An 11,949-nucleotide genomic window follows, 5' to 3' on the forward strand; every position below is an offset into this window, starting at 1 on the left:
ATGCTGAGCTCTGATGAAATGCTGCGTTTTTAGCGCACAGATTCAGTTCCTGGCAATTTTCTTTTTGTTTCCCAATAAGCCTCTGGCTCCCATCTGAGGTCAGACTACGTGATGTGAGGTCCCGTCTGGCCCAGTGATCGATGAGTGCGTAGCCGGGCTCTCTCCCCCACTGCCAGGACTGTGAATGCTGCAGCTGGGACACCCCCTGGGAGACCTCGGTCTGGTCCTGATCTCAGACCAGGCTACCAGGTGCTGCGGGATGGAGCTCACAGCACGTCCTAATGTGAAACATGTTTCCTGGAATGATGTTAAACCTTGTCATAACAAGAAGCACAATAAAAAACACCCAACACTTCCCCACTTATACACACCCCCCAAAAAAACTCTGATTTTATTTAACTACTATCCATTTAATACTGGCTGAGGCTTTTGTTTTATTTTGTTCTGTTTTTCAGGATTCTGCTACCCTAAACCAGTGTATTAGCATTTTGGACATGCAGTAATATTATCAAGTAATCCCTCCAAATTGTATGCACTAAAGCCACTGACCCTCTGGCAGGAGGTGGGGGATTGGGCAGCTACATTAGCAGACTCTGATAATACCTAACTTCTGCGGCCTTTTTTCCCAGAAGAAAGAAGGCTTTCCGGTATGGTGCTGAAAGCATAAACCTGCTGAGCCCAATAATACAAAATTAGCCAAGTGTATTAGAAAGTGTATTTCTGGAGTTATGTAAAAGATGTCTTAGATATTGCACTTTACCAAAAAAGAACAATTCAAGATCACATTTAAAGAACCGTGTGTTCCTCAATAGTTTCCATTCTCAAATAATCTGCAACAAATATGACCATTTTTAAAACTCATGGAAAGAGCAGTGCTTTCTCGTTTCTGCCAGGAATGCGCTGCCTTACATACACTTCTCTCACACCCCCGACCTCCGCCTTGAACTCATCTGTGGGTCCTCCTGCATGAACTCTCCCGCGCTGCCACGGTCTCGGTGCAGGCTCTCCTCACTCACCAGATTTTTGGGGGACACGCTGTTGTCGTAGCTTCCCCGCCGCAGGTCCCTCTGCACCCGTGGCCCAGCCATGGCTCTGGCAACATCCCCAGGGCAGGCACCGCACTCACAGGTGCACGGCGGGTCCGGGGCTGAGGGACAGGCGCGGGGCTAGTGCTGTCGACTGGGAGATGCTGCGCTCCGCGCGGGAGTGCTCCCGGCTCCCTCTCGCCTCCTCCCCGCAGAGGGAGGAGTCTCTCTCTCTCCACCAGCAGCACATCCCAGGGGTCCCGCGAGGATGCCGAGCCAGCGAGCCGGACGCAGCCAGCCAGCAGGGTCAGCGGTAGCTGCCCCGCTGGCTCAAAGCCCCCTGATCTCAGGGCTCTCGCAGGAGCAGGAGCAGGGCCAGGGGCTGGTTGGACTTGGTGCCCTCTCGCCGGAGAAGAGGGTTCAAAAATCAATGGCCTGGGAGAAATGCAGGGGAAAGCATGGTGCTGCCCAGCTTGTGAACACTTACAAAGAGAAGATCCTTTGTGGGTGCTTGCTTAATTGGTGTTATAGCCAAGATCCCTCCATCAGGATTATTATGGACAGTGTGACAGGTATAAGTAGTACATCATAGGTTGACAGAAGTAACAAGCACCAGCCTTGAGGACCCTACAGCCCAAATTTGAGTCTAACAAGCATGCAGGAATGATGGACAGGGCCAAAGGACATTAGGGACTGGGGTCTGTCATGTCACTGGCTTGGAGGTAAAGGCTCTGTACTGCACTTTTTGTTCCCCCTACAGGCATTCAGCTTGGCCTGAGCTGCCTTAGGCACAGCTTTTGGGAACAGCACTGTTGACTTTGCTGAGTGTCATACAGAGCTGTTCAACCACTATACATTGCTAGGAAAGCTCAAAGGGCTTTCCTTGACTTTCTACTGCTGTACACACTTCAGGTTCTTGTCAATACCCAAGTGACCGGAGCACAGAGGACTTTTAGCCAGTTCAAAGTGCTTTATAACTTTTTTGTTTCAAGAAATGATATATCACTTTGATTTGTTTCAGGCAATGATAAGTTCTCTCAACAGAACACACCTCTTGCGGTCCAGCTGATGATATTTTACCTAGGAAAAAGCATAGAAACTGCTCTTTCCCATAAGAAGGACAAGTAACTCAAATGTCAGCTGGTTAAAAGTGTTTCAGTTTGACCTTATGGAAGGGGACAGATAAATTATCTTGTCACAGACTGTCCACAGTTCTGGACTCCTTCAAAAAGAAACAGCAAAATATGTACACTTTTCAAAATTAGCCAGACCTTTTTAAAGGCTGAGTAGATGCAGACTACTGCAAAATTGCATCTAATTACTATGACAGTGCACTTGTTTCTGTAAAATTTGCCACAGCATATCAGTTCTAGCTTTCTTAGTATTACCCCCCATTTTTGGCTTTATTTGATCTGGGGAGTTTTGGAGGCTTTTTGTTTTGTTTTCTTTTTTTTTTTTTCCTTGTATTTTTTCAGTTTTAATGCTGAGTGATCCATTTTTTAAAATATAAATAAAACCTGTTTCCAAGGTGCTGAGTTTCTTCTTTGACACTCTCCAGCAGCCTTCAAAAATCAATGGGGATGTTACACCAGCTTTGGCATCATCAATACAATTATTGCGAAGGCTCAGTTAAGCTCCCCGGGGCATTAATGTAGGCCACCTTTTGTGGAAGTTGCAATTCGTGCCCAGACAACAGGATCAGGAGTTATTTATTTTTACATTTAGGTGTTTGTTTATTATTTGATATTAACTAAAGTTTAGCAAATAAAATTATGGCTTGCGACTTTCAGGGAAGAGAAACAGACCATTGCTTTTGCCCACTGTTGTTTAGATCAGAAATGCTTTCTGGATCATTGGGGAAGGGAAGACATTTTTTTTTTTTTTTGCTCCCATGATGTCTTTGCCAGGACCTATCTGCATATAAAATATTTGAGAATTTCAGAAGGTGGCAACCGAAGACTAGAGTGGAAGGAAGAAAAAAATCAGAATTGCAAACGCCGTCATGTTACTTCTTACAATTCATGTGTCTTTTGGTGCTCCTGCTAAAAAAATGACTGTTTTGCTCTGTACAAAGCCTCATACATGTCAGTGTGGTAAGATTAACTGTGATGCCTAATTAAAACAGGCAGTCGCCAATTAAGATAATAAAAAATTGCTACTTGAAATTTGTAAGAGACTGAGGAGTTAGAGACACTTATCTTATCCAAGAGCTTAGCAGGCTTTCATTTGCAGATACTTATATAAAAAAAAAGTGAAAACGCAATCTGGAACATAGCCCAGGAAAATCAGAGATGAGTCCGCCAGCTCATATGATGGTTTGTTACTGAAGTGCCTGCTGTCAGCCAGCCAGTTTGCTTTTGCGCTCCATCTGCCATGTCTTGTATACACTGAGATCCAGACTTTGTTACCATTACTTATGGTGACAATCACCTTCCTCCTCAGGTAACCCTAACGGCACCACTCAGACCAGTCTCCACAAGGTATTTATTCAGTGCAAGGAGTAGTGCAGGATCTGCTTATGTGCCTGTGTATCACTTGAGGCAAGAACAGCCTTTTACTGACATGGAGTCAATATTGTTCTCTCTTAGCTGCCTGTGAGCTCTGTGCAATACAGGAATAATAATAATTAGTTCAAGGAATTGCTAGCAATATTCCAACCTGAGGTTTATTTTCAAGAGAGCAAAAACATCACCTGTAAAGGTGACTAGGTCTTCTTTGCCTACTTTTATTAAATGAATTGGCTCAGAAGAGTACATATGTGTGTACAGGGATATAAATATATGCACAAGCCTGTGAGAGTAAGTGTGCATGTGTGCATGTAAAAGGGAGAATGTTTCTAAATCAAACTATAGTGCAGTACAAAAGAGAATTGCTCCTCATGGTTGTCTCACTAAGGGTGAGAAAAACTGCCCAAGAATAATGCCTACCAATCCAGAAAGTTAAAAATACAAATGCTGAGGGGGAAGAGAGTTTGCTTTTGAAAAGTTTTTGGTTTTCTTTCTTAACACAGTTTAATCCAGTTTCAAAATGTTCAGCCTTTGAAAAAGTGCTAGGAAAGAAATACTTTGCTTCAAATCCTACAAACCTGAGCATTTCAGTTTAGTAAACCAATCTGCAGTGGTTGCTTCTGGGCCAAGGGCTCTTGTCCCTGGCTGCCTGGGAATGTCTCATGCTCTCTTCTGCTGCGTGGGTGGTCTGATCTCCCATGATACTGCCACAGATTAGTGAAGACACCAGTCCTTAACAGTCCTCTAATTTAAAGCCACTGTGGGGGCAGCTGTCAGCAGTGTTCCTTCCCCCAGACCAAATACTCATGCTTATGGGCCTTTTAAGTTGCATCTCACAGAACCACAGAGGCTGGGGAAGGAGAAATCTTAGCTCATGGTGTTCTTCCCGAGGCAAAGTTGTTCCAGCTCTGTTTTCCATTGGTTGTCATTGTCCACCACTACATGTGATACATTGTCCTGTAGTCACAGAATCTCTGTTGTTTAGGATGTCCCTTCTGCCACTCGGTCTGCACTATTCAGTGCAAAGTTTAAGTCCATTTCTTCTAGATTTTTCCCACCCTCCTCTTTTTGGTGCCTTTGGCCCTCAAAGGCTTACAAAGGTTGCACTTGACTGTCCCAGTGCAAAGCTCTGCAGCCAACCCTGCTGGCAGGGACCTGGTGTCCTGAACCTCCTGTTTCCCCTTCACTATGCTGTGGGTGATGTGAGGGGGCATGCAGAGTCCCTGCAGCCAGAGCCTATGCGCTGTGGAAGCCTTGGCAGGTTCAGCTGCCTGGGAGGAGCTGTACAGGGAGGTGTACAGCAGCCCCGCAGCTGCTCCAAGTTATGCTCATGGCCAAACTCTGTCTTGGCAGCCCCAACTAGTGGAGAGATGAAAAGGGGGGAAAGTTTTTTTTGTCCCTTCCCAAAGTGTTGTGGGGGGAGCACCTGTTGCACTGGAGAGGCTGCCCGGGAGGGTACTCAGCTGCTGACTCCTGCCCCTTTTCTTCCTGGCAGGCTGCTGCAGAGAGTTTTCTCTTTCCTTTTCTTTTTTGTCTCACTCTTTTTGTCCTGCTTTTCCACCAAAGTAACTTCACTGCAAAAGCTGATGTATGCCGCCAGCTGCAGACTCCAGAAATAAACTCCTGTGCGTATGAACCTGTCTCAGCATCCTCTGTGCAACAACTGAGCTCAGCTGCTGAGCTGGTTGTTGGTGTTATACTTTACAAAGAGATCGATACCTGGAAACCACATGGACACAGGGAGGTTTTGAACAGCCACTTTGGATAAAAACTCACAAAGCTAGGGAGCCTCGCTGTGCGTGTGTGGTACTGTTTGGGGCTTTTCCTGACAGATACCCAGAGTCGGCATGACTTGAAGAGGACCCAGCTCCTGAAAGCAAGTAGCACTTAATTCCTCTGTGCTACAAGCAGTCCTTTGGACATAGCAATGCCTGAGTGAACAAGTGCCCCATTCTGATGGTGCTGGAAAGAGTGCCTAGAAGTGCCTGCCCTTCTGGGAGAGAGCAGCTCCGTTTTTACAATAGTAACAACAATCCTTGTGCACGTTCAGGCTCCTGCTGGTGGTGCTGTTGGGAGCCAAGGATTTTGCTGAGGGCCCGGATGGGGTGTGTACCACAAACAGAGTTGGGCTCTGGCTCTCTGCATCGCTGTTCAGCACTTCACTTCCACAGCCACCAAGGGGTGAGTGTGTGTGTGTGTGTGTGTGTGTGCATGTGCATGCATGCATGTGTGTTTAAGCGTGTGTACTCGCGCATGCATGCAGCCCAGCAAGTTTCTGTTTGGGAAGAGGTTTAGCAACAGAAAACACCTGGTTCTTGTGCTGGGTCCCACAAAAGCTTTGTGCCTCGGAGAAATGATGCCTGCCGTGTTGATGGCCAGCAGAGTGCAGTGTCGGTGAGGAAATCCTGCATTTGGCTTCATTCGTTCAGTCATTGGGTTGTTCTTGAGGGACTCTCCTGCGTTTTATCTTCAATCCTAGTGTTCACGTCACCCCAGAGGGGCGTTTCTGTTCATGTTAGCTAGCAAAGTGGGGGACACTTCGAGGACCATCTCCTGAGCTGCTGTGCATAGGTCAAGCACTGCAACTGCCACGGATCTGCACATGCCAAGAGGTTTCACAGTGACTGTTCAGGAGCTGTATCTTGAAGGGGTTGTATGCTCCAGAGAAGAGGTGTGTCTGTATCTTTGTCATGCCCCCAGCCCTGATGAGGGAGAGCTGCTTGGAAGAGCCTCCAGGCCCATGGTCTGGAGGGCAGAGAGAGGCAGCAGGAGTCTTGGGAAGAAGCAACCTGGCCTTTTGGACTTTAATCCTTAAAGTCATCAGTTTCAAAGCCAGGAGGTGCCACTGTTTTCTTCTGCATAGCACATCCCTGGAAAGGAAAGGTGCAGTTCTTCTAGCTCCAGGGGCACTTCTGTAGAGCTGTCGGGCCTGACTGTTTTCTGCCCACGGCCCAGCCAGGTGTCTGCTGTTTCAAAACTTTGCTACAAGTACATAACCTAATGTATAGCCAGATGTTTCCTGAGAGCTCCCTACAGGTCTCCATGAGGAGAAAAAGTGCTTAAAGCAGGTGGCTATTTAGCAGGGCTTGGGGTACAAGTGGTGTCAGGGTCAGTGCCTAGAGCTCCACTTTTGGGAAAGTGGTCAGAAGTAAACTTAATGGGTTTAATGGGACTGTAAACTAAATGAGTTGAACGTAGTAATGTGCAACAGAACGAGACTGTTCTCTATATAGGGCTTGGCAATGAGTCCACCATTATCTGTGTTTTTCAAGGCACAGAGTGCATTTTTCAGATGGCTGCTGAGTGTTTCAATTGGTTTTATATTTCCTGCTCTACACAAGATTCAGGTTTGTGTCTGGGTATCCAATTCCAGATGCAGAACAGTAGTGAGAAGGGGGTTTCCTGTCATTTCCAGTGAGCTCTGTGGGACTGGATTTACACATGGGCAGTGTCCATGGGCACATTTTTGAAGCAGCCAAATGAATGAGCTTTTGTGAAAATTTCTCCAAGTATTCTGGAGCCCACATGGGATACAAACTTTTTGGAAGATCTGGTCCAGAAAATAATTTCTGATTTTCAGCTGTTTGATTCTGCCACTTACTTTTCAGCCATAAAAATTAAATGGAGATTTCCATGAGAGCCACAAAACATAAAACAAAAGTCCAGGATCCTGGTTATCTGTGCATTAGAGCCCCCACTTCACTCACACGAAGTGTGCAGGAGCTGTGCTACACCATTTCCCTCAGCCAGCTGAGGCACCTCATCCTGCCGGTGCAAAGCTAAAACACTGAATTCTGACTCCACAGCAAAGAGGTGAGAGAGTAAGAAAGACCTCCTGGAGTCACAGGAGTTACTTTTCAGCCCAGGGCTGAGACATGACATGGAAATGCTCAGCAGCAACAGTTATAAAGCACTGATACCCAGGATCTTAGTGTTGACCATTGGATGACCTTAAGCGAAAGGTATTTCTGTTGGCTCCTCACATTAGAAATATGACTAGATCTCAGCATCTTTGTGGTTTAGCATAAGACAAAACTCCAGACAGGTGTCACTGGTGTCACAGGTGTCAGGTGTCATGTAATATGTACAATTTGCAATAGGCAATATGAGTGTCTTCTTACATTCTTTGCCACGGGATTGCTGCAGCCTGTCCTGCCCTTTTGTGACAGCGGTGCCATCTCCCAGAGTCCTCTCCCCTTGTGCACTTGCTCGAATGAAGCTTCTGTGGCTCTGAGCAGGACCAGAAGCTGGCAGCCTCTGGGGCCTTCCCATGCTACCCAGGTACAGAGCTGGCCACCCCATAGCCTTACTGGTGTACAGAGGACAACTCCTGCCTGGGGACACAGACTGGGGAAAGAGGGTATGGAGGTGAAGGCGGTCGGGAGGAGCCCTTGCAGGCAGGTGGGGAGACCACCCATAGTGCTTCTGCCCTGCAGAGGTGGAAGGTTATTTACAAAAACAAAGGCAAAGTTTCCTTTCAGAAGACCCATCACAGAACAGCATTTTCTCTTGGCACTCAAAAAATAGCAGTCATCATCTGGCAGCAGCCAGGCGGCCTGCATACTGCAAAGCCCAGCTCTCCAGACCCCAGTGCAAATGGCTGCCATGTGGCAGCTCCCACGCACTGGAGAACAGCAGCACCTCCAGAGGCCCAGGTCACTCCCAACTGACTTCCCGCAATTTTGCGGCTCCTCAGCCATGGGCCTTCTGGGTCAAAGCATTAGAAACATGGGAGTCTCTTCCTATAAAGCATCTTGAGAGCCTGAATCACTTCGGCAGCTGGCATTTAGGAGTGGCAGCCCATTGGCTTTTGGGAGAGGATGTCCCTGGCCTTCTCTGTATTTCCGTTCCTATTCCCATGTTCATCTAGCACTGGCTCTCACAGCCCTGCTTTCACAGCGTGCCTCTGAGTCCTTTGTAACCTTCCCAGAGAGACTCTTTTACCACCCTTTCTTCCTTAGGAGCAGTTGTGTCCAGGGCAGACCCTGCCTGGTGCTCAGCCTGGGCTGCAGGGTCCTCTCCCAGCACTCAGACGAACCCCAGGGCTGATAAGAAAAGCAGGCCCGTGTCCCTGTGGGCAGTGGTCTTGGGGTGAAATCTTCTTCTGCCTTTGAGCTGTGAGAGTACACTGCATGGGCCCACCTCAGTGCCTAGATTGGGCCAGGTGGGACTCAAAGCTGTAACTACAGTGAAGCCAAACTAAATGTTTCAGGCTTAGGCAAGCTTGGTATTTGCCTTTTCCACCTGATTTTCTGTTCCACCTGTTCTGCCACTGATTTTCTGCATGCCCATGGGCAACTCACTTTTCCTCCTCAGCATCCTCCTCAGGGAGGAATACTGGGATTTTGGCGTACACAGAAGGCTGATAGGTGCTAGGCCCTGCTATTGCACTAATATCAGTGTAACTTGGCATGTACTCAGACAGCCCACTGCTCCGTCAGTGGTCATGAGCACCTCTGAGAGGAGGTAGCTAAAACCAGCCTGCCTCCTAGGGAGCCCAAGTCCCGGCGATGCTCCCTCTGGGCTGAGGGGTACTGGCCAAAACTCATCTAAATATCTCGGCCTTGCAGGACTTCCTCCGAAATATCCCCTCCAAACTCCTGTCAGCCGACCTGTATGAGAGATGGATGCTAGCTCTGGAGAAGCCAAGCAAGCAGGAAAAAATTGAAGGCTTGAAAGAGTAAGTTTTGTAGCCAGTTATAGTGTTATGGAGAAGCTGGTGGAGGCCAGGGACTTCTCTGGAAATGGCGAGTCTCATGGAAAAAAACTGTCATCTCTATCAGCTTGCTAGTGCTGATACTACACAATACAGCCACAGGCTTTCACGTGCCTTTGGAAAGCCTGAAGTGCAGTCTCCTGACAATGTCTCCTCTGTCAGTGCTGTTGACCTCCTGAAAAATGTGGACTGTGCTGTAATGCTTGCCTTTCAGTCAAGATCTTGTCATGCAAGATCTTATAAGTAACCACGTGCTCAGCTGCAGTCAGGGATTTCTGAAGAGTACTTGTGTAAAGTAGTGCAAAACAGCACACATGGTCCTCTTCTTGGAGGAAGCCTCGTTTGGGTGAGTTTAACTCGCTCACAGAAAGAAGTAGCAGCCCCTGCACCCTGAATTCATGTTATGTTCACTTAGAGTGGCTGACAAACTGCCCAGGCCAAATCTCCTCTTGCTCAAGCACTTGCTTGCTGTGCTCCACCACATCAGCCAAAATGCAGAGACCAACAGGATGGACTCCAGCAACCTTGCAATCTGTGTTGGGCCAAACATGCTGAGCCCAGACATGGACAACATGCTCCCGCTGGAAGTGCAGAAAGAGATGAATGACAAGGTGTGTTGAAGTCAGCAGCTAGCTACCCTCTTCAGGGCACATGCAAGCCATGTACCCAGATCCCACCACCCCTGCAAAAGCTAAACGAAGGAGCTCCTCTGCACATCAGGGGAGTCCCTCAGCTGGGCTGTGCGCGACAGGCAAATCTCTCCTCTTGCCTCCTCTGAGCAACAGCAGCAGTTGCCCTGCAGTCCCCTGCTTCACATCACAGCTTGAGCGCAGCAAGGGTTGTGCTGTGGGCATAGCTACCCACCTGCCCCCTGCATGGCATGGACACAGCTGTAGCTACTGCTGTGTTGTGTCAGGCCTCATACTTCAGAACGGACCCCGCTCCGACTTTCGGCCAGTATTCTGGCACAAGTCACTTGGTCATACCTCAGATGCCTGCTCCCACTCAAAGCCTTGTGATGCTCGGGCACTACATGCATTATTCCTACATTCATACTCCTCTACAGGTATGGCAGTTCTATTGGAATGAGCTGACATCGCTACGCAGCAGCAGGGGAAGGACTGGAGCAGCAGGGTCACCTCAGCTGCTGTTGTAAGAGCCTGCAAGCTAGATTGGGGGAAGAAACGCCTCTCTGTCAGGGCATCAAGGCACAGCCCCAGAGAACAGCAGTTACCAGTGGGCGGGGAGAGAAGTTACCAAGGGGTGCTGCTGCTCCAGAGGTGCCTTCCTAGAAAAGCAGCACAGAGACACCAACTGTGACATCTTTCCCAGCTGTAGCTCTTCCCAGGACACCAAGGAAAGGGACAGCAGAGGACAGATGACCTGGCCTGAGAGAAGCAGTGCCCCACCATGCCCCCCCAGCTGCCCCCTGATCCGGCCACCGCATCACAACGTGCCGTCCCCCAGTTCGGTGCTGTGCTGGTGTGTGGAGACGCAGGCTCCCAGCCTCGTGGCACCATCTGGCACCCGGACATTGTTTCACCTGCCTGCCTGCGCCACCATGGGAGAGGCAAACTGCTGCGGTGGGAGGGGCGATACCAGCCCTGCTCCCAGCATGCAGCGAGGTGCCTGGCACCTGCCACAGGCTCTTTGGCAGGAAACCCTCTCGGCCCCCACAGCCTCTGCGCACCTGCATGTTGCGCAGGAGCCGTGAGCTGGTCCTCAGCAACCGCGTGTGGGTGACCCAGCATGGGTGGACCAAGGAGAGGCACTTCCTACTCTTCCCGGACACCATCGCTGTTGCCAACTTCAAGTAAGAAAAGCCACCACCGCCGTGCCTCCTCCCCGCCACCATCTCTGCCACCGGCCCCCAGGCACTGATGTGCAGCGCCTGACGAAGCGTCTGCTGGCCTTGCTTCCCAGCAGCCACTTGGGGATGTGGCTCGGACTGAGGCTGCTTTCTCCTGCCTGGGGCTCACGGGGGCACCCCAAGGCTCTGCCCCTGGGCCATGGCTCTCCCCTGGAGGACTGCTGGGGCAGCCCCCACGACACGGCAGCCTCCAAGGCACTCTCTGCTCTTGCTCCTGGCAGATGCCGCTCCACCTTCTGGCTAAAGCACCGCGTGTGCCTCAGCCAGCTGTGGGTGGTGTGCGGTGAGGACAAGGCAGCGAGCGAGCGGGAAGAGCAAATGGAGGAGGAAGACGACGACAAGGAGGAGGAGGATGTATTCAGCCTCTCCGGGCAGAATACCCTGAGCCTCGTGTGGCCCACCCACGTCTCTGCGGTCACTTTCCGGTGAGTGGTGGGGCCAGGTGGTGGGGCTGTGGCAGGTGCAGAGCACCGTGCCCGCCTTCAGTCCTCTGCGGCTTGCTGGGGCTGAGGTCAGGCTGTGGGGGGGCCCCATAGAAAGTAGAGGCCCTGCTTTGGTTCAGAGCAGGACCCGATGGCTTTTTGGAGACAAGAACCGGAATGCTGGGGCTCCTGCTTCCCCTGTGGTGAAGGCAAAGCCGCGTGCCTTCGTGGGAAGGCAGGGAAGCAACCTCATCTCCAGGAGGGGCAGAGCTCACCCATGGGCTCCTGCCACCAGTCCCTGGGCAGCCCAGAGCCTCTGTGCCAAGCAGGCGAGATGTGTTTGGGGGCCTGTGTGTGTCCAAAGGATGAGTTGCAGCAGGGTATGAGGCTGTTTCTCCTTTGCTCTGCA

At 50.0% G+C, this 11,949-nt stretch overlaps 1 protein-coding gene across 2 annotated transcripts in view; it reads right to left on the reverse strand.

The window, feature by feature from the left end:
• TAGAP (T cell activation RhoGTPase activating protein) overlaps positions 1 to 1,065 on the reverse strand; it is a 56,895-nt gene extending 55,830 nt beyond the window's left edge. For both annotated transcript variants that reach the window (XM_064509087.1, XM_026119455.2), the window contains exon 1: positions 1,017 to 1,065. The gene's annotated coding sequence lies outside the window, so the exon portion shown is untranslated. The remainder of the gene's footprint in view (positions 1 to 1,016) is intronic.
• Positions 1,066 to 11,949: the final 10,884 nt, after the last annotated feature.

This window comes from Dromaius novaehollandiae, chromosome 3, assembly GCF_036370855.1.
Source record: "Dromaius novaehollandiae isolate bDroNov1 chromosome 3, bDroNov1.hap1, whole genome shotgun sequence".
Classification (NCBI taxonomy): domain Eukaryota; kingdom Metazoa; phylum Chordata; class Aves; order Casuariiformes; family Dromaiidae; genus Dromaius; species Dromaius novaehollandiae.